Below are 22072 nucleotides of genomic sequence, written 5' to 3' on the forward strand. Positions count from 1 at the left end.
AATATTCAAAGGTTAGTGGAAACCAAAATTCAGAAGTAGATTTTATGCTTGAGATAGGAATAATTTAACAGGCTGGTTAAAAAAAAAGTTACAGGCTTGAGTTGGTTTTGTTTTTGGTTTAGAAGAAAGAAGGAGTACTTTCTTTAGAGAGAGATCCTCACTGGTTGTTTCAAACTGGGCCTTTTAAGAGGATAGTTTCTTGGTTCATTCTAGGGGTTCAGGACTCCAGGGGCTACTCCCTTACTAGATACTTTGGACATCTTTGTGGTATTTCTGGTGGGTGCTACAAGAATTTAATAGACAGGAGATGGGGATGCTGGAGTGTCCACAATGTACTGGATAGTTCTCTACAACTCTGAATTTTTCTATGTCTTTTTTGATTTTTTAAAATTTAATTTTATTTATTTATTCATGAGAGAGAGAGAGAGAGAGGCAGAGACACAGGCAGAGGGAGAAGCAGGCTCCCTGCAGGGAGCCTGATGTGGAACTCCATTCCAGGATCCCGGGATCACACCCTGAGCCACAGGCAGACACTCAACCACTGAGCCACCTAGGTGCCCCCTTTTGGATTTTTTTAATGTTCCTTTAAAAAATTTGTACAGAATAGGGCAGCCTGGGTGGCTCAGTGGTTTAGTGCCGCCTTAAGCCCAGGGAGTGATCCTGGAGACCTGGGATCGAGTCCCATGTCTGGCTCCCTGCATGGAGCCTGCTTCTCTCTCTGCCTGTGTCTCTGCCTCTCTCGCTGTGGCTTTCATGAATAAATAAATAAAATCTTAAAAAAAAATCTGTACAGAATAAAAAAGAAACCCTATTTCTAATGATCTGAATCTAAACCAAAACACTATTTTTATAAATATACATAAAACGTTTTTTTGCCCCATGGCTTTTATGTAACCTGATAGTTCCTGGAATGGAACTACTGTGTGAATTGATGGAAAATTATTATTATTATTATTAATTTTTGGAAAATTATACTTTGTTTTGTTCCATGTTTCTCTGAGTTCACCTTTTTGGAAAAGCACTTCACTGATGCGGCATGTGAGGCACCAACACACACTGTAACGATCTATGTTGGTGGATGTTGCATTTACAATGTTTCTGGGAATGGGTGCAGTATCTAATTACTTGATTATGACTTTTTTTTTCTTAATATTTATTTATTTGAGAGAGATAGCGAGTGCATGTGAGTGGGGGTCAGGGCAGAGGGGGAGAGAGAGAGAATCTCAAGCAGACTCCCCTACTAAGCCTAGAGTGGGATGTGGGGTTCCATCCCATGACCCTGAGATCATGACCAGAGTAGAAATCAAGAGTCCAATGCTTAACTGACTGAGCCACCCAGGTGCCCCTCTTCCCCTTTCTTATTTCAAGGAAATGCATTCATGTATTTTCCACATTAGTCTGGTTTTGGTTGTACATTTTTATGATGAGGGCATTTTGTTAAATTATGGGGAAGAGTGGAAGAGGAGGCTAGTGAGATAGAATAAGGGCAGGAGGGAATTGCTGAAACTCTGAGGAGTGGACTGACATGTTTTAATCTAGTATGATAAAAGAGAATGACAGTAGTTGAGTAAATAAGGAAGTGCAGAGTGAGACCCAAATTGAGATTTAAGATTGTCAGGTAATATTAGACATATTAGACATCATTTCGTGTATCTTTTAGTGGACCTGCTTACTAGCTGACTATGAGAATGAGTCTGTTAAAGCCTTAGTGAAATTATTAGCACTAAGACCCTCAGAGTAAAAATAATTCCTCTCAAATATGGTTGTTCCACATATCTACAGATGTGGGAAATGGCACGGAACTGTACATATGCATTGGACCAACATCATTTGTCCTGGTTTAGATATTATACTCTAGTTATGTAAGACATAACTATTGAGGGACTCTGGGTGAAGGATACAAGGGAACTCTCTGTACTATTTTTGAACTTCTTGTGAGTCTGTAAGTATTTTAAAATTCAAAATAAAAAAAAAAGTTAAAAGAAAAAAGGATTGCCAAATAATAGAATGTTGAGACTCATGGCAGAATTCTTTAGAGATATTGCCAATTTCTTTGTTATCAACAAGGATAATTTGTTGAGTAAATGACCAAATGGAGGACTTAATGAGGAAGGTCTGAATTACAGCAGTAGCTGTGGCAGTGGACAGAAGTGACCAACATGGTAGACATGGAAGTAGACTGAAGATTTGATGATTGATGGAATGTGAAATGAAGATGACTCCAAGCTATTTGGTAGATAAGAGTAGAAGAACAGTATATTAGTGATGGTAAGGAATATAAAAATAGTATGTTTTTGGGATAGAATAGTACATTTGGTTGTGAACATACTGCTTATGAGTGCTGGTGGGCTGGTGGTGATAGGTGGTGGACAATTCAAAATGGTAAGCTGTGTTCAAGAGATCATGGTTGAAAGTATGTAATCAAAATACATATGTAAAAGTGGTATTTAAAACTGTGGAAAAGAAGACTGCTAAGGGAGAGTGTATGAGTGAGAAAACCTGGGAATATTAATTTCATAATGGATTTTTTGTGACCCTGGGTAAGTTACCTAACCTTTCAATGCTTCATTTTCTTCCACAATAAGATAGAGAACATTATAGTATATTCCTCATTGAATTGTTGTGACACTGAATAAAATTATCTGTGTAAATTGCTTAATGCTTGGCATGTTGTAAGCACCTCCTAAAGGTTACCGTTTTATTATTTAGTAAACACTTTGGTTAGGCAAATGAAAACAGCTGACTCTAACTCTAGAACTTATATTGGATGTTTAAAATTAAACAAGTGATTTTATTAGCAGTGATATTTTTTATTTTTTCCAATTAGAACTCTGGCATTTGAAGGTCTGGTTAATTGTAATCTTGAAACTAATATTTGTAGTTAATTACTTAAGGTATTTTTATAGAAACCTGTCATTTTTCTTAACTGTTAATACTTCTGTGATGCAGATGTTGGTAAAATACTTTTCACTTTTCTCCTCTTTCTTAATTATATAATTCATTCACCTTTTGGGACTTGGAGATAAACACTTGGTTGAATATGTAATATTTTTGTTTGATTAGGTTGAGAATGGGGTAGGTGAGAAGTGATGATATTAAACTGAATCTGGTACTGGACAAGTTTCTTGCAATGAAGATGGGATACAAGGAACCCAGTTGTATATGGCTTATGTTTCTTTTCTCTATGACAGGATTATTATGCTCTAGAAGTGTCATTTGGGGGAGCCAAAGCACTGTACTTTAACTTCCAATGGTCCATTCAGTGTAGAAGGGGAAAAAAGTAGTGAAATGCATTGAGGTTCATGCTTTGAAAGTGTTTATATGTCTCTTCCTTCTGCTGTAATAGTAAATGGTTAGTGGGGTTTGTTAAATAGCAAATGAGTAAAACTAAACATTGGGCATTTATATTCCTAGAGTTTTAACTTTTTACATTTGCATCTTACTTGTCCTGTTCATATTTCAAAGGTTAAGAGAAATAAGTATTTTTGGCTGGATATATAGTGTATCACTTCAGGACTGTAGTTGCTCCAGATTAGGCTGTCAATGCCTTGTCTGAGATCCACTATGAAATATCAAAAAAACAGCATTTGGAATGTAGGCTTGATTTTTCCAGTCAATGAACCGACTAATATTTTCAGAGTGCCTGTAGATGCACAACACTAAATTATATTAAAAATATTGCCACTTGAGTAAGTCCTTGAAGAAACAATTTTTGTACTGTTTGGTTGATTAGTGAACATCAGAGCTATTGTTTGGGCTCTCTAGATACTGGTTGTTCAGGGATGCTGTGGGATCTGCATACAAATAGATTGGAATTTGGATTTGGAAAAGATAGTTTCTTGTTTATTCTGGGTCAGTTTTTGGTGTGCTGTATATTCTTTAAAATGAATTAGAATTCATTTGAATGACCCTTTTTAACATAAGCTTGACATGATTATTTTTCTTTATATTTACCACTTCCTTTGACACACAGGCACATATATACATGTGCGCACACACATAAAAGAAGTGCTACAGTTTGGGTAGTATTTATGGCAGGATAAAAGTAATTTATTTGAAGTTTTTAATAGGTTGCTATCTGTAGTTGTGAAAAAAAGTCTACTTTTGAATTTTATTGCCCCTTTTTGATAAGAATATTAATTCTAGAACAGAGGGGCTGTTTTCACAACCATGTCTTCATCAGAAGCTGGGGTTTTAATATATGTTAGAAAAGACACACACTTCCTCCACCATCTCTTATGTTCTTGCTATTTATTACCTGACTTGTTTATCAAATCCTGGAAATGGTGCTTTCAGTAGCTAATAGGGTGTTTTGGTCATTTAAAAGATACTTAAAAAAACACTATGTGTGAGACAATGTATGCCTATAGATAAAAGTTACGGCTTATCTTGGTTTCTTGTGATGGCAGCTTTGCTACTTTATTGCCTTATGGTCCCTTCTTGTCTAACAAAGAAAATTGACAGGTTACTTACCTTTTTATGAGTGCTTTTCTTTAAAACTGTATGATTGAATTGTCTAGTGAAATTAACCTTGGCTTCTGCAGTACTGAATGGCAGAAGTGAGAGCAGCTTTCTTCTTCCATTCTTCCTTAAAAAATGCTGTTTGAATATAGTTTGGATAAGTTGACCTCTGGAGTAGTTGATGGAGAAAATTGAAATGAAGTATTTTTCTTCTCTTCGGAGCATTGCATAAATTTTGCCCCAAATGACATACTTAAATGTTGGAAGTGTTAGGTTTTAGCAAACTAAGCTGAATTTAATTTGTATTTCTTTATTTTTACTGTATATATGGTAAAATTTGATAATTAGTAAAGATTTAAAGGAATATTTGATAAATTCACCATTTCACCTTCTTAAACCTAAGAAGCATAATTTGGCTAAATTATGCAAAGTGCTAATTAAAGGGTTTAATTTGCTAATCATCTCAGTTTGATTAGAGGCAGATGCTGATTATCTGCACAAGTCTAAATGGACCTTTCAGAGATGGCTTTCATTATTTAAAATCGACTTGTCAAACTAATTAAGACATAAATTTAAGGAATAACAAATACTAGTAATCTGTAGACTTTCAGTGTAATGCAAGGCTGGATAATTCACAAATGCTCTGCATTTGTACGTAGAACACTGCCTAACCAATAATAATAAGGTAATAAATGCTAACTATTATTTATTAAATGTTACTTTCTAGCTTCTTTGTGAGATTTGCAAAAGATGGTGTACACAGAGAACATTAGGTTCTTTCCCCTAATATCCCTTTGAGTCATTTAAAAATGATTGCTACATGTACCAAAAGCCATAAGATACCTAGGAATAAACCTAACCAAAGAGGTAAAAGATCTGTACTCTGGAACCTATAGAACACTTATAAAGGAAATTGAAGAAGACACAAAGAAATGGAAAAACCTTCCATACTCATGGATTGGAAGAACAAATATTGTTAAAATATCTATACTACCCAAAGCAATCTACACATTCAGTGTAACCGCTATAAAAATTCCATTAGCATTTTTCATAGAGTTGGAACAAACAATCCTAAAATCTGTATCGGAAAAGACCCTGAATAGCCAAAGGAATGTTTAAAAAGAAAACCAAAACTAGAGGCATCACAGTTCTGGAATTCAAGCTGTATTGCAAAGCTGTAATCATCAAGACAGTATGGTACTGGCACAAAAACAGACACAAAGATCAATGGACAGAGTACAGAACCCAGAAACAGACCCACAACTATATGGTCAACTAATCTTCCAACAAAGCAGGAAAGAAGGGATGCTGGGTGGCTCAGCAGTTGAGTGTCTGCCTTTGGCTCAGGGCATGATTCCCGATCTGGGATCAAGTCCCACATCTGGCTCCTTGCAAGGAACCTGCTTCTCCCTCTGCATGTGTATGCCTCTCTCTGTCTCATGAATAAATAAATAAACTCTTAAAAAAAAAGGAAAGAATATTCAAGGGAAAAAACAGTCTTCAACAAATGGTGTCAGGAAAACTGGACAGCCATGTAGAAGAATGAAACTGGACCACTTTCTTAACAACATATAGAAAATAAATTAAAAATGGATGAAAGACCTAAATGTGAGACCAGAATCCCAGAGGAGAACACAGGCAGCACCCTCTTTGACCTCATCCATAGCAACTTCTTCCTAGACACATCTCCAGAGACAAGGGAAACAAAGGCAAAAATGAACTATTGGGACTTCATCAAAATGAAAAGCTTCTGCACAGCAAAGGAAACAGTCAACAAAACTACAAGGCAACCTACAGAATGGGAGAAGAGACTTACAAATGACATATTGGATAGTTTCCAAAATATATAAAGAACTTATCAAACAAACTCAATGCCAAAAATAAATAATCCAGTTAAGAAGTGGGCAGAACACACGAACAGATATTTTTCTAAAGGCTAAGAGAGACATGAAAAAATGCTCAACATTGCTCCTCATCAGGGAAATACAAATCAAAACCACAGTGAGATACCACCTCATGTGTCAGAATGGCTAACATTAACAATTCAGGAAACAACAAATGTTGGCAAGAATGTGGAGAAAGGGAAACCCTTGTGCACTGTTGATTGAAATGCAAACTGGTGCGGCCATTTTGGAAAACAGTAGGCATGTTCTTCAAAAAAATTTTTTTTTTTCCAAAAAGTTAAAAATAGAACTACTCTATAACCCAACAGTTACACTACTATGTATTTATCCAAAGGATACAAACAGTGATTGGAAGGGGCACATGCAGCTCATTGTTGAGAACAGCAACAACATATCAACAATAGGCAAACTATGGAAGGAGTCCAAATGTCCATCAGCTGATGAATGGTTTTTTTTTTTTTTTTTTAAAGATTTTATTTATTTATTCATGATAGTCATACAGAGAGAGACAGAGAGGCAGAAACACAGGTAGAGGGAGGAACAGGCTCCATGCAGGAAGCCTGACGTGGGATTCGATCCCGGGTCTCCAGGATCGCGCCCCGGGCCAAAGGCAGGCGCCAAACCGCTGCGCCACCCAGGGATCCCCATCAGCTGATGAATGGTTAAAGAAGATATGGTTATATGTACACAATAGAATATTACCCAGCAATCAAAAAGAATGAAATCTTGCATTTGCAACAGCGTGGTTAGAGCTAGAGTATATTATGCTAAGTGAAATAAGTCCATCAGAAAAAGACAAATACCATATGATTCCACTTGTGCATGGAATTTAAGAAACAGATGAACGTAGAAGGAAAAATAAAAATAAAAACAGAGAGGCAAGCCATAAGAGACTCTTGACTATAGAAAACAAACAGGGTTGCTAGAGGGGAGTTGGTTGGTTGATGAGCATTAAAGAGGGCACTTGTGATGAGCACTGGGTGTTGTATGCAAGTGATGAATCACTGAATTGTCCTGAAACTAATACTACATATGTTATCTAACATGAATTTAAATACAATCTTGGAAGAAAAAAATGACTGCTGTAAGTACATGTATAATAACAAAATTATAAGACCTTTAGTTGTGTAAGATAAGGTAATAGAATTTGGAGTAGTGGAGTTTTATTAAAATGAGTAAGTGCAGATTTTGGTCCCATTCTCTTTATGTAGGTGTATAGACATAGTTGCTAGACTGACAACTGGACAGTCCACGATCATGAGTACTTTTTACATAAGGATTCAAAGGGTAGAAGGAAGTTTCCTTTGAATTCAGTTACTTTCTATCTCCCAGAAGATTAAAACAACCTCTTGTGTAACAGGGTAAAGAATAATAGAATGCCATGGGCTTTATAACTCCTTAGACCAATAGAATTCGCCTGGAAGTGACATTGTACCTGTTTCTGGGTGTACACCTTAAGAACCTGCAGCTTCCATTTCCTCTATCTGACATACTTTCTTTGGGAGTCCTGAGATGTCATGTAAGAAGTCTGACTAAACTTGCTGACATCTACTTGCTGGAGAGGTCTCTTCTGAAGCCTGGCATAAACTAGCAACTGCCATACGGGGAGGCCATGTCTCAGCACTCCTTTTTTTTTTTTATTTTTTATTTTTTATTTATTTATGATAGTCACAGAGAGAGAAAGAGAGAGGCAGAGACATAGGCAGAGGGAGAAGCAGGCTCCATGCACCGGAAGCCCGATGTGGGATTCGATCCCGGGTCTCCATGATCGCGCCCTGGGCCAAAGGCAGGCGCCAAACCGCTGTGCCACCCAGGATCCCTCAGCACTCCTTGATAGTCCTAGTGGAGCCCAGCCTTTCCAAGGTGCCAGACATGTGAGTGAAGCCATCTTGGATTCTTCAGTCTTTTCATCAGCTCAAGATCCCAGGTGATGTCACTTGATGCCACATGGAACAGATGAATTGCCGGCTGTATCCTTTCTGAATTTATGACCAACAAAATTGGGAGAAAATAAAATGATTGCTGCTTTAAGCTGCTAAGTTGTAGGAGTAATTATGTAGTGATATATAACTGGAATTGGTAGCTAAGCTAGAGCCTCTGGCTTCTTAATTTTGAACAGAAACCAAAACGGTGTATTTTAAATACTTTCAAACAACTCTACCATGATTTGGAAAGACTATGAAACATAATGAAAACTATATTACTTGGAATTATGGTTAACAGTAGGGAAAATGAAATTCTGATAATTCGAGAAGTAGAGAAGGTAACTCTGAGGGACGTCAGATTATTCAGAAGGGACAGAAATGGGAGCATTCTTGATAAATGCTTTCCACTTTTCAGAAATTTGATTGGTGAAGTTGCTTAAAAAGAGTTAACTGATAAGTTTATGGTTTTTAAATTTTGAAGAAGAGAGGCTTGCTGCATTTCTGAGATTTGCCAGGAGTCTGAGAATCCTTTGAGGTTGTCTTTATTTTCAGAGATACCTTTTTATGTTTTAGGATCTGGGGAAGAGAGGTAATAAAGTATAGGGTAGTTGATTTTTTTAAAAAGATTATTTATTCATGAGAGACACAGAAAGAGAGAGGCAGAGACATAGGCAGAGGGAGAAGCAGGCTTCTCACAGAGAGCCAGATGTGGGACTCCATCCTAGATCCTGGGATCATGCCCTGACCTGAAGGCAGACACTCAACTGCTGAGCCACCCAGGCATCCCTGGTAGTTGATGTTTTTAAACAATGTTCTTACCATCTCATGAGGTTGCCAGAATTTAGAGTACTCCAAATTAATGACTTCATTTCATAACATAGATTGTGGATTAGTCCTTTTTGCTTGTTAAATTCTCTTCAGCTGAGAGATGGTGAACTAAGAAATAATGGTTGGGGCCTCTGTAGGTGCTATGTGGTATTTAAAGCACTTTCTTATATAGAAAGGGTTATAAATAAGTAAGTAAAAGCAATAATAAATTATTGTAGATGCCATGCCATACATGCTCCTTGATTTTTGTGTGCTGTTGCATACAATTGCAGATTTCTATTTTCTTTTTAATTTTCAGCATTTAATGCTTTGTGTTGGTTCTCAGTATGTGGAGTTTGGATTATGGTAGTTAAAGGGCAGATTTTAATTCATATGGAAGTGGCCTCTTATTGAAAAACTGAAAATGGAAAAAAACTTTTTTCATAAGTCCAGGGAAGCAGGACAGTTGAGGCCTAATAAAAAACTTTTTTCATAAGTCCAGGGAAGCAGGACAGTTGAGGCCTAATAAAACCCTTTCGTGTTGGCAGACACATTACTGCTATTATAACACTTTGCTTAAGGAACAGGAGAACCAAGGATAAATGTAGCACATACACAGCTGTTTGAATTTGCTGCTTAGCTTTTGGATTCCTTAAGCTGTATCACTTTTGGGTTGTAATGATCTTACTAGAAGCAAGAAACAAAGTGAACAAGATGATTCTCATATAAGTTTCCCAAGGCTGCTGTTATTTATTTCTACAAAGTAGAAATAATAATTTTGCCTTTTTTCTTTTTTGGTAACTCAAAGTTAACAGTGGCAAGAAGATATAGAAAAGGAACCAAGTGACAGGTATTTTAAGAGATCAATGTCAGGATCATTACAGAGAACAAGTTAATGACCCTAGAATGTATAAAATCAGTGGGTTTTTTTTTTTTTTTTCCAATTTTGAGCACATAGAATGAAAATTGCTGCATTTAGGTGGCATAAAAGTTTAGGTTTTGGAAGGAGAAGCTGTTATAGTATAATGTGGGTAAAATACATATTTACAGCCTTACCAGAATGAGGACTGATACAGGGGAGGTTCACATCAATGTTATCTGTTCTTCAAGGCAGAAAGGAGTTCTCGAACAGATGTACAGAAGAGTCTGGGTAGTGCAGGTAGTGCTGCTGCCTATCACATCTGGTGTTGGCAGTGCTTCATAACTGGATGTCCTTAAGAATACCAACCCTTCTCAATGGTATCATGGCTTCTTCCCATATTTGAATCCATATTTTAAGTGCAAATGTAACATACTAATATTTCAGGAATGGAATTGGAGATATAACTGTAAATGGAGGTAGTATAACCAAGAGAAGGAAGCTGTTGATGGACTTTGAAATAAGACAAATGGATGAGTAGCCTTTCTTCCTTGATGGAGGGTAAATGTATATGATGGTGAGAAACACTTGTCTAAATCCCTGTGATCGGGATCCCTGGGTGGCGCAGCGGTTTGGTGCCCGCCTTTGGCCCAGGGCGTGATCCTGGAGACCCGGGATTGAATCCCACGTCGGGCTCCTGGTGCATGGAGCCTGCTTCTCCCTCCGCCTATGTCTCTGCCTCTCTCTCTCTCTCCCTGTGTGTGACTATCATAAATAAATAAAAAAAAAAATTAAAAAAAAAAAATAAATCCCTGTGATCATCAGGAATCAGCTTGGAGGGACTTGAATCTGCCAGCCTCTTCCCTACTAAGGTACCCAAATTAATACACAGATTATAAAAAGTGTGACAGATTATAAAAAGTGTGCTTGCTATGCAAATGTATCTTTAAGCTAGGTCCCTAGCTACCAGAATTCTACTCCCAAGTGTATACGACCTAGAAAATCTGGAGCTACTGGTGTCCTTCATAGTACTTTACAGTTAATATTTGATAAATGCTTTATGTATGTCAGCATTATGTTCTACCTTATGGAGGATTTATATTAATACATTTTTAGTTTGAGAGAGTAGAGACTGTTTTCGTGAAACAGAGAACAAGGCAAAATAATCACATGCCAGAATGTTTGATACAGTTTCTAAGAGTTAAGAAAAAGTAAAGAGGGTATTGCTACACACTGGATTAATCTAGGAGGGCATCACTGAGTTGACAGAATTTGAACTGACTCTTAAAAGATAAGGCAGGAAGGAGGTAGCAGAGCTGTTCTGGTGGGTGGGATATTGTGCCAACTGTACCATCAAATGTTTGAATGATTTTCTGAGGAACTAAAAATGTTGAATTGGGTCGATAAACAGGAAGCCTTTGTCAAGCCATAAAGCTGCTTTCTAATATTTTCAGTTGCAAACCTATGAATTTGAACATCTCTTGGAATAAATACCTCCTTTCTCTTGACCACCAGGCACAAAAAACAGCTAGTAGTCTCTCTGCTTGAATTTCAAATAATATGACAGAAATGTAAATATAAGAATAAAATTTGATTTCCCATGGCCTATAAAAGAAAATATAACCAATCAACTTCTTTTTCTGACCTTATCTTTCTCAGCTCTTGTTTCATTCTCCATTTGCTTGGATACACAGCTGCACATGGGTTCCTGTTGACTTTTTTAAAAAAGTTTATTTATTTATTTAAGTAATTTCTGTACCCAACATGGGGCTTGAACTCATAACCCCGAGATCAAGAGTCGAATGCTCTTCTGACAGAGCCAGACAGATACCCCTACTCACTTGTAAGCAGGTTTCATTCACCCTTTCTTCTCCACTTAAATAAAGCCGTATTTTTGTCATCAGCTATTGGCTGCTTAACTTGGAAAGTTTCAGTCATCCTCATATCTTTGGTGAATCAGAGTTTGGGTGCCTCTCTTCCATTCTTCTTGAAAATGTCCAAAGTGCTACATAGTTTAAAAACTTAAAACCAAGTAAAGTTGAACAGTTTTCTACTGGGCTACATTATAAAAATGGGAAAGGAAAATTACTTTTCTTTTGTTATTTTGGAAGACATTTGCCAGTTGGAGCCTCAACAAAGATGGAGTTTGGGAGGCCTTTAATTGTGCACCAAAAGGTTATTGCAGAAGATAACATAAGGGAGATGTCATAAAGAAGAAAATTTGAAGCTCAGTAATAGAAATCTGTGTGAAGAAATAGGCATTCTGCCAATTAACTGGGTACTTGAAATAAATAGTTTGGAATTAAAGGAACAGTTGCAAATTTCAGAGACTTGATTAACTTAGTTCATAGGGAAACTGGGGAATGGAGTACAAACTTCAGGTTACAGTAGTTGTAAAGCATGCTTACTATTCATTATAGTGTTGCTTCAAAATATTTAGTTTTTATAAAGTTTAATAATGTAAAATCAGAAGAATCATTAATTGAATATTTTGTTAAACCATTGAAATAATGGGGCAGCCCAGATGGCTCAGCGGTTTAGTGTTGCCTTCAGCCCAGGGCGTGATCCTGGAGACCCGGGATCGAGTCCCACGTTGGGCTTCCTGCATGGAGCCTGCTTCTCCCTCTGCCTGTGTCTCTGCCTCTCTCTCTCTCTCTCTCTCTCTCTCTCTCTCTCTCTCTGTTTCTCTCATGAATAAATAAGTAAAATCTTTAAAAAAAAAAAAACAACATTGAAATAAAATTCCAAGTATATTTGAGTGAAATGAATTATAATCATAGGAGTTCAACCTTGAACTGTTAACTGCCTTGGCAGTCAGTAAATATTTCCAGAACTGGGCATAGTGTGATTATGAGTGTGTGTAGGAAGGATATCCAAGAAAGCATATAAATGGTGCCTGTTGGGTCTTCTTACTTGTTTTGAGTAATTATGACACAATAAGTAACCGGTTAATAAAAATATTTGAGTATATGAGGGAGATGTACAGGAGAACATTTAATGTTTATCTTTCCATAAATGTCCAGCTATTCTTATGTTGCATTAATTTGAAGTGAAGTACAGTTCTTTTATTACTATACTTCTTTCACCTTTTAGGCATCGTCACCCAAACCAAAAAGCAAGAAAGGAGACTGTATTCTTTGTTGAAAGAAATTTTTGCTGGATGTAGGATTTTAGGTTGGCAGGTCCCTTCCTTCCTTCCTTCCTTCTTTCCTTCCTTCCTTCCTTCCTTCCTTCCTTCCTTCCTTCCTTCCTTCCTTCCTTCCTTCAAGATTTTATTTTTAAGTAATCTGTGCGCCCAGTGTGAGGCTTGCACTTAGAACTCTGAGATAAAGAGTCGCACATTCTACTGACTTAGCCAGCCAGCCAATTTTTTTTTTTAAAGATTTTAAGATAAGTACTTTCTTTTAACACATTTAAGATGTGTAATTCTCCTGCCTTCTGGCTTTCATTTTTGCTATTGAGAAGTCAGCTGATAATCTACCTGTAGCTCCTTTGAGGATAAGATAGCCACTCTCCTATCAATGGCCCACACTGAGATCCCATGGATCAGTATGGGGGCTGGGATTGTTATGTGAACTGAAGTAGCAGAGGTTATGACAGAGGCTATGATTCCAAGATGAGCAGTAGCAGAAGAGCATTTGGTAGTGGGTACTGTATGGATGATGACTACAGAGGAGGTGGGGACCACTGTGAAGACAGATATGACAGACAAGATAATTGATCGTGGAATGCCAGAGAGGATTACTCTTGGGATAATTACAGGCATGATGACAGAGGTCCTCTTGCCTTCACCTCCCCCGCCCTCCAAAAAATCCAAACTGAATCTAAAGTCTTGGAGTATTCCTAAGGAAGATGATTCCTCTGCCAGCACTTGCCAGTCTAGCTGAGCAACCTCTATCCTTGGAGGGGCAAAGCCTGTGGACAGAGCTGTTAAAAGACTGTGAAGTAGAAGAGCGGTTACAGAAGGAGCAGGAGAAATGAAGGGCCATCTGGATGAGCCAAAACTACCACAGCTGGTAGAAATTCTGGAAGGAGAGAGAAGGAGAAGTCTCTAGAAAACGAAATACTCAATAAGAAGGCAGACTGTCCTTCTCTGGCTTCCAAGCCTCCCAAACCTCAACAGCCTTTAAAGGTAATGCCAGTCCCTCCACCAAAGGAGAGTTGCTTGGGTGATGTGAAGTCCCAACCCTCTTACTCTTTCTCAGTAAGAGCTCAGACACAGAGCTGTGATCCCTGTAAGTGGTGGTGGGGGGAAGTAGTTCCGGCTCTACCATCTGAGGAAGGAATAGCAAGGAAAGATGAAAATAAAATAGTTGGGGTGAGGGTCCCAAAGGGCCAAAGTGGGAGCTCTAGTCACGGTTCAGAAGATGGAACAAAGACCACTAGAAGGAGTCAGATGGGAAAGATGGCAGAAAGGATCAAGACTGCTGACCTACACCTGAGCCAGAGAAAACTGAAGAAAATCCATCTTCCAAGTTCAGTTCTCTAAACAAGTATGCTACTCTCTCCATTGATGGCAAAGATGAGAATGAGGAAGATTATACTGAATAGACCTTTGCATTCTTGCTTTCTCCTACTCTTTTCATCCTGGAATATTTGAGAGCAAATCAAAACTCTGTCCAGAGAAGACAGTAAAACTCAACATCTCGTGGAGACCTTTCTTTCTTAACTTTGGAAAAAAACAAAAACAAAAACCTGCAATGAAATGAAATTCATTTGCATGCTGTTGCAACCTTTAAAATATTGAACTAACTGGACAATTGCCAGTGTAGCCAGAGAGAAAGAGATGTACAGCTTCCACTGTTTAATTCTTATTATCCTATTGTAGCATATATAAATTCTTTTTTCCTTTTTTAAAAAAAAGATTTATTTATTTTATTTATTTATTTATTTATTTATTTATTTATTTATTTATTTATTTATGACAGAGAGAGAGAGAGAGAGAGAGAGAAAGAGAGAGAGAGGCAGAGACACAGGCAGAGGGAGAAGCAGGCTCTACGCAGGGAGCCTGACGTGGGACTCGATCCCGGGTCTCCAGGATCACGCCCTGGGCTGAAGGCGGCACTAAACTGCTGAGGCACCCGGGCATCCTTTTTTTTTTTTCTTTTTAAGGATTTTATTTATTTATTTCACAGAGTGTGTGGTGGCAGGGGTGGGGGGAAGGGTGTGTGTGCCTGTGTGAGGAGGAGCAGAGGGAGAGCGAGAGGCAGACTCCCCGCTGAGCAGGGAGCCCATTGTGGGGCTTGATCCTAGGACCCTGGGATCATGGCCTGAGCCGAAGGCAGGTGCTTAACTGACTGAACCATGCTGGCGCCCTGGCATACATGAATTCTCAAAACATGATTTGAATAAATTTTCCATCCTTGGAAAGATAGATTTAGTCTCTGAAGTTGTTTTAGTTTCCAGGAAGCTTTCCAGCCCTTCATCTTATTTAATTCTGAGTTTCTGGGGCCAGCCTGGGAGAATTCCTTCATTTTTATCCCTCTAGGGGGTAGTTGGGAGTGAGTCTATAGGCCACTAAACAATAGGACTGCTTGGTGACCAAAGTAAGTGGGAGAATTGTAGTTTGAAAAGGAGCTGTGGGGAAGGGATGAATTATTTTGCATGAATGGGGAAATGGTGTGACCAGTGGTGAACTCTGGAGCAGGAAGCACTTGGGGGTTGTGGGAATTTGGATCTTTTATGAGAAAGGGATTTACCCTTTATTAAACAGCATCCCTTCTGAAAGTTCTGAAACTTTGAACTGTTGAGATCTTGAAACTTTAAAAATTTAGACTCTTGTCCTGGTCTTATGTTCTTCGTGCTACTCTTTGCTGTTACCTCCCAAAAAGCAGTTTCTATTTAAATTACACACCTGGGAGCACTTAGGTGGCTCAGTGAGTTAAACATCTGCCTTCTGCTCAGGTCATGATATTGGGGTCCTGGGATTGAGCCACACATCAGGCTCCCTGCTTAGCAGGGAGCCTGTGTCTTCTCCCTCTGCGGCTCCACCTGCTTGTGCTCTCGCTTTCTGTCAAATGAAATCTTAAGAAATAAATCACACACCTGATAGAGGCATTCTGTATCAACCCCAGGAAGCAGAAGCGGAAACTCCTTGCTTTTCTCCAGCACATCTCAGCTTTTTCATGTCTTTTTACTCTTCCTCCCTTTACTCCTATTCCTATTCTTTGATCCCTTTTATATCTCAGGAAATTCTGGAATTAATGGTTTTAGGTGGTCAGTGAGGTTGGATAAATAGGGACAATTAAATTGTGAGCCATTCTTACAACTTTGTTTGGGGGTTTTGTTTTGTTTTTACAAGTTTCCCTTCTCTCCACCCAAATCCTACACCTACATTATAAATGTTTGCATTTATAATGTGGCCATGGCTATTGACCAATGTGTGGGTTTGTTTGTTTGTTTTAGCTTCCCTGGAGAGAACAAACGATGATAAAGAGAGCTATTTAACAAGATCCTTGTTTCTCTTGCAGCATATTAGCTGAACTTGAATGCTTTTATGTGCACTTTTCTACTGTCAGCCCAGTAGATGGTATCCTTATAGGTGATATTGGTACCTGCAGAGAAGCGGCACTTTGGTCTCTTGTCAGTCCTAGGTTAGACACTGCCCAGCCATTTAGACATGTTGGTTATGAGTGCTGTAGCAGTGGGCATAATGAATCATTTACTCAGTGGACATAAAAGACCATGTGAAGTAATTGTATATAATTGGCTTGGATTGGCCAGTAGCCAGGAAGTGGCTTTTAGAGATACCCAAAACTGAAAGAGTTTTTTTTTTTTTTTTTTAAACTATTTGGTATAGAGGATGTAAAGGTAGGGTTTGCCTTCTGTAGGTCTACTTCTTCCAAATAGTTGTGTCCAAAAGAAGCTGTTTTTCCCATTCCCCTTTCTCCTCCCCGCCCGCATTAAAACAGAAACGGGGAGTATGTCCTGCTCCTTTATATATGTAAAATTTGTACAAAGTATCTTCTATGGAAATGATTTATAATCTGTAGACTATTACCTGGGGGTTGTCTTGAGATGTAAAATTCCATCCTTTGAGTTGTGTTTTTTATTTTTGGCTTGTTTTCTCCAAATAAATCCGATCTTTACAGTTAAAAAAAACAAAAGGTAGCCACCTTGCTCATTGACTCCTTTTAAGATATGTTGATTCACTTCTGCTTGATTTAACCATTCTGTTTGTTGAGCAGTTTTTATTTTCCTGAGTTTCACTAGGCTTCTCAAATCTGTTGATTGGTGCTCTTGTCCTAATTCTTTCTTCTCTGCCTAGGATTCTGTCAAATGTATTTTAGATATTTTTAGTTAGTCCTTCACATAACATTCTAATAGCTGCGTTTCCTTTTTTATTCTTTGTCTGTTAAATTCTAGATTATTTCTCTTGAATCAATACTCAACTTGTTTTTCTTTTTTGTTTTTGTTTTTTTTTTTTTTTAATTTTAAAAAATTTTTATTTATTTATGATAGTCACAGAGAGAGAGAGAGAGAGAGAGAGAGGCAGAAACGTAGGCAGAGGGAGAAGCAGGCTCCATGCACCGGGAGCCCGAAGTGGGATTCGATCCCGGGTCTCCAGGATCGCGCCCTGGGCCAAAGGCAGGCACTAAACCTCTGCGCCACCCAGGGATCCCTCAGCTTGTTTTTCTATTCTGTTTTGTCAGTTGTTGCCATTAGGTTTTAAAATTTGGCTGTTGTGATTTCTGTATTAGGGACTCCTGGGTGGCTCAGTCAGTTACATGTCCAACTCTTGGTTTTGGTTCAGGTCATGATCTCAGGATTCTTAGATTGAGCCTCATGTCAGGCCTCCCACTCAGCAGGGAGTCTACTAGAGATTCTCTCTCTCCCTCTTCCCTACCTCACTCCCTGAATGCTTGCTCTCGCGTTCTCTCTCTAAAACGAATAAATCTTAAAAAAAAAAGTTATGTTAAATGGATTTTTGTTCTTTGAAGTTTAAAATCTGTTGTTCTCCTCTATATGTAGGTTGCTTTTTAATTTATATCTGATAATTTTAAGATTTAAAATTTGTGTAGTCTGTTCTTGATGTTGTTTGTGCTTGTTTTTCGTTCCTTCTTTTTTTTTTTTTTTTTTTATAGATTTTACTTATTTATTCATGAGAGAAACAGAGAGAGAGAGAGACAGAGACACAGGCAGAGGGAGAAGCAGGCTCCAGATTTTCTCAGTAACAGCTACATCAGGTTCTGCACTGAGTACAGAGTCTGCTTGGATTCTCTCTTCCTCTCCCTCTGCCCCTCACCACTCTGGGTGCACATTCTTTGTCTTTCTTAAATAAATAAATCTTTAAAAAAAATGCTGCCTGGTTACCCTGTGTAGTGCTGTTTTGCAAGCTTCAGCTAAAGCCAATGCCCTAGTAGTGCCATTGGTGACTTTCACCTCAATTTATCTATAGTTTAAGCAAAGAGTCTCTGAGGTGGGTTCTGAAATTAGCTTCCTGGAGTGGATCACTTTGTCCCCTCTCTTCCACTTTAATGAGTGTGCTTCCTTTCACTTTGCTTATCTCTAACTTGTATAAGCAGGGCTAAGCATCAGGCTTGGTGGACATTCTGGCCTTCACAGACCTTTACTCTTCCATTGCATGCCAGAAACCAGGCTCTTTCCTCTTGTGAGTGGCTTCTTCTTTCAGATTAATTAATTGTTAGTAGAGTTAACTTCTCTTCTTTTATAAGATTTCCCTATGGTTAAATAATAGTTAATTTATAAGGTAGCATCCTTTGTTTGTGTTGTCTCTTGGTGCTGTACCTGGCTCATAGAAGATGCTGAAGAAATATTTGTGTGATGGGTTAGGATGGGATGGAATGTGTATCTGATACAACCTGGCAGATTGTAAGGTTCTGGTCCTGTCATGTCCAGCTCAGGAATTACTGCTGTTTTGATTTATTTAGGAGACTTTTAAGAATTGTATAAATTACCCAGTTTTGGCAGGGTGGGGGGTGCTTTTCTTGTAAAAGAGAAGAAATGAGCATAAGTTTACAGAATTAATCTTTTCTGTGTAGTATAAATTTTAGTATATTCAAAATGTGCCTGTGCTATTAAAAAAATAAGCAGTAATAAAGTAACCAGACGATTGATTTTTACATTGATCAGCTTGGCAGAATTACAGAGACATCAACATACTAATTAGAATCTCAGGATGTTAAATTATTGTTTGTTTTCTAACCGAATGTTTCAAATGATTATAAATGACAAAGAATTTCTAAGTGACATAACATACCATGCTATCAATTTGGTTAATTAACATGGCAACAGTGATAATTATTTCCTTTATTTCCTGTTTTCTCTGTTTCCTAAAAATTTACTGATTATTAACAATTTATTTTCATTTTTTCCTATTATATGGCTCTCTTTTGTATATTTAAATATAGAAAATATGTTTTAAAAATTGGATTGTAGGGGCACTGGTTGTCTCAGTTGGAAGAGCATGCGATTCTTGATCTCAGGGTTGTGAATTTGAGTCTCACATTGGGTGTAGAGATTACTAAAACATAATAAAGTATATATAAAAAAGAGAATTGGATGTTAGGTAGAAAAAATGTTTTAAACTAACTTTTATTTTAGGTTGATAAGTGTTCTGGCTATTTATTACTGTGTAACAACTACCCCCAAATCTAAAATAATAATAATTTTAAAACCTAATATCAAAACTTAAAACCAAAATCAAACTCTAAATCTTAAAATAATAACCAGTTTATAATATTTCACAGTCTTGAGGGTCAGGGATTCATACGGGGCTCTCCACAGGGCAATTTTTCTGCTCTACTTGGTATCACGTGGGGTTACTTGGTTGGTAACTAGTCTGGTGTAGGCATGTCCAAGGCAGCCTTACTCATATGCCTGGTACTGAGGTGAGGACTGTACAAGGCTAGACTCTGCTGGGATCTCCTTCATGTGATCCTGAAAGCAAGGGAATTAGATGACTTCTTTGGTGACCCAGGACTTTAAGAGAACAAGGCAGAAGCTGTCAGTCCTCTCAAATATCAGGCACGGAATGGCGTCACTCATGCCATACTGTTGGACACAGCAGTCAGAGTCCAGGCCGGATCATAGGGAGGACAAACTGATCTCAGTTTTTAATGGGTAGAGCTTAATAGGAATGTCAAAGAATTTGCAGCCATTTTTATTTATTTATTTTTAAAGATTTTATTTATTCATGAGAGACAGAGAGAGGGGGGCAGAGACACAGGCAGAGAGAGAAGCAGGCTCCATGCAGGGAGCCCGATGTGGACTCGATCCTGGGACTCCAGGATCACGCTTTGGGTTGAAGGCAGGCGCTAAACCACTGAACCACCCAGGCATCCCTGCAGCCATTTTTAAACCCTACAGTAAGATTAATTAACAGGTCACAGGGCATTTGAGAAACAAAGTACTCTATATAGATCACAATACTTACTACCAATATAGAACAATATTTATTAGAAATAGTGATAGTAGGGCAGCCCGGATGGCTCAGCGGTTTAGCGCCACCTTCAGCCCAGGGCTGATCCTGGAGACCCGGGATCCAGTCCCATGTCAGGCTCCCTGCATAGAGCCTGCTTTTCCCTCTGCCTGTGTCTCTGCCTCTCTCTCTCTCTCTCCTCTGTGTTTCTCATGAATAAATGAATAAAATCTTAAAAAAAAAAAAAACAAATAGTGATAGCAGTATTGGGACACCTAGATGGCTCCTGTGGTTAAGTGTCTGCCTTTGGCTCAGTTCATCATGATCTCAGGGTCCTAGAATCAAGCCCCACATCAGGCTCAGGCTCTCTGCTCTGTGGGGAGTCTGCTTCTCCCTCTCCTTCTGCTCCTCCCCCCAACTCATGCTTTCTCTCTCTCTCTCTTTCTCAAATAAGTTAAAAAAAAATAGTGAAAGCAATATTAAAAACCAGGAAGTTTGCTATTTGTTTCATTGATAAATTTTTTATTTCATTGTAAAAGAAATGATTCCTAATTGTTTCATTGTACGCTGGATATTTTAAACAGTCTTTCTAGTAATAATTGCATTAATATTGTTGGAATTGTTTTTTTTTAATATTGTTGGAATTGTTAGCATGTCTTTTTACCTGCTAGTACACGTGTGTTTCATTTTATACTTTCATCATTTATTTACATGTATTGATGTCATGTCCCTTTCCACAAAGGACTTGAGGTGACTTGCAACAAGATATATAGGACAAATCTGTATCAAAGTAAAATATAAATAACAGTGGATAATGAGGATCAAGAAAAATAGTAAATGATATCACTATCTGCCCAGTGGCTAGAGTTCCAAACCTAGGAGTCTTTTTCTTCATTCTCTTCATTTACAGTCTGTCCATCTGTGCTATTCTAAAATATATTCCAAATGTGTTCCCTTTTTTTTTTTCCTACCAACGCTTCTCTGGTTTAGGCCACCATCATCTTTTCCCTAAGTAATTCCCTTTCTTACACTCTGATCCCTCTTACTGTTCCTTCTCTATTGAGCATAAGAATCATCTTTTAAAAATCACAGTGTAAATCACTTCTTGACTTCCTGTGCCTAGATTGTGGCCTTATAATTTCTTGTTTATTGTGTATTGTCTGTCTCATTAAAATGTGAGCTTCATGAGAGCAGTTTTGTTTTGTTTTGCTAGTTTATAGCTAGATCCCATCTTCTGGAAATAGTGCTTGGTACATAGTAGGTTCTCAATGTTTTTAAAAAGAATTCCACATAAAAAAATCAAATGTTAGAATTGATGGTGGTATTGCCAGGATTTGATAAATTTATTTTAGAAGAGAGAGGATTCTTGGGGCACCTGGCTGGCTCATTTGGTGGCACATGTGACTCTTGATCTCAGGGTTGTGAGTTTGAGCCCTATGTTGGCTGTAGATCTTACTTAAAAATAAAATCTTTGAAAAAAGAGGATTCTTTCCCTGGGACTTCTCTTTAGACTGGTATATGTATCAAAATCAAAATCACTAATGGGTCTTTACAAAAAAAAAATACATACACACACACACACACACACACACACCTGGGGTTCATTCTAGAAGTCTGGGAGTCACCAGGAATCTGTAATTTTGAACGACTCCATTGCAAATCTGAGGTACATCCTTGTTTAAGGACAGGGGTCTGAGAGAGAGAAAGCTGTGTGGATGCAAGTAGAAAACTTCAG

General features: G+C 38.1%; 1 protein-coding gene and 1 pseudogene across 2 annotated transcripts in view; both read left to right on the top strand.

Moving 5' to 3' along the window:
* Window positions 1-22072, top strand: part of PRIM2 (DNA primase subunit 2) — a 307896-nt gene that overhangs the window by 29179 nt on the left and 256645 nt on the right. The window lies entirely within an intron of this gene.
* On the top strand, window positions 13385-14826 carry LOC112641806 (eukaryotic translation initiation factor 4B-like; annotated as a pseudogene).

Source organism: Canis lupus, chromosome 12, assembly GCF_003254725.2.
Source record: "Canis lupus dingo isolate Sandy chromosome 12, ASM325472v2, whole genome shotgun sequence".
Taxonomy (NCBI): Eukaryota; Metazoa; Chordata; class Mammalia; order Carnivora; family Canidae; genus Canis; species Canis lupus.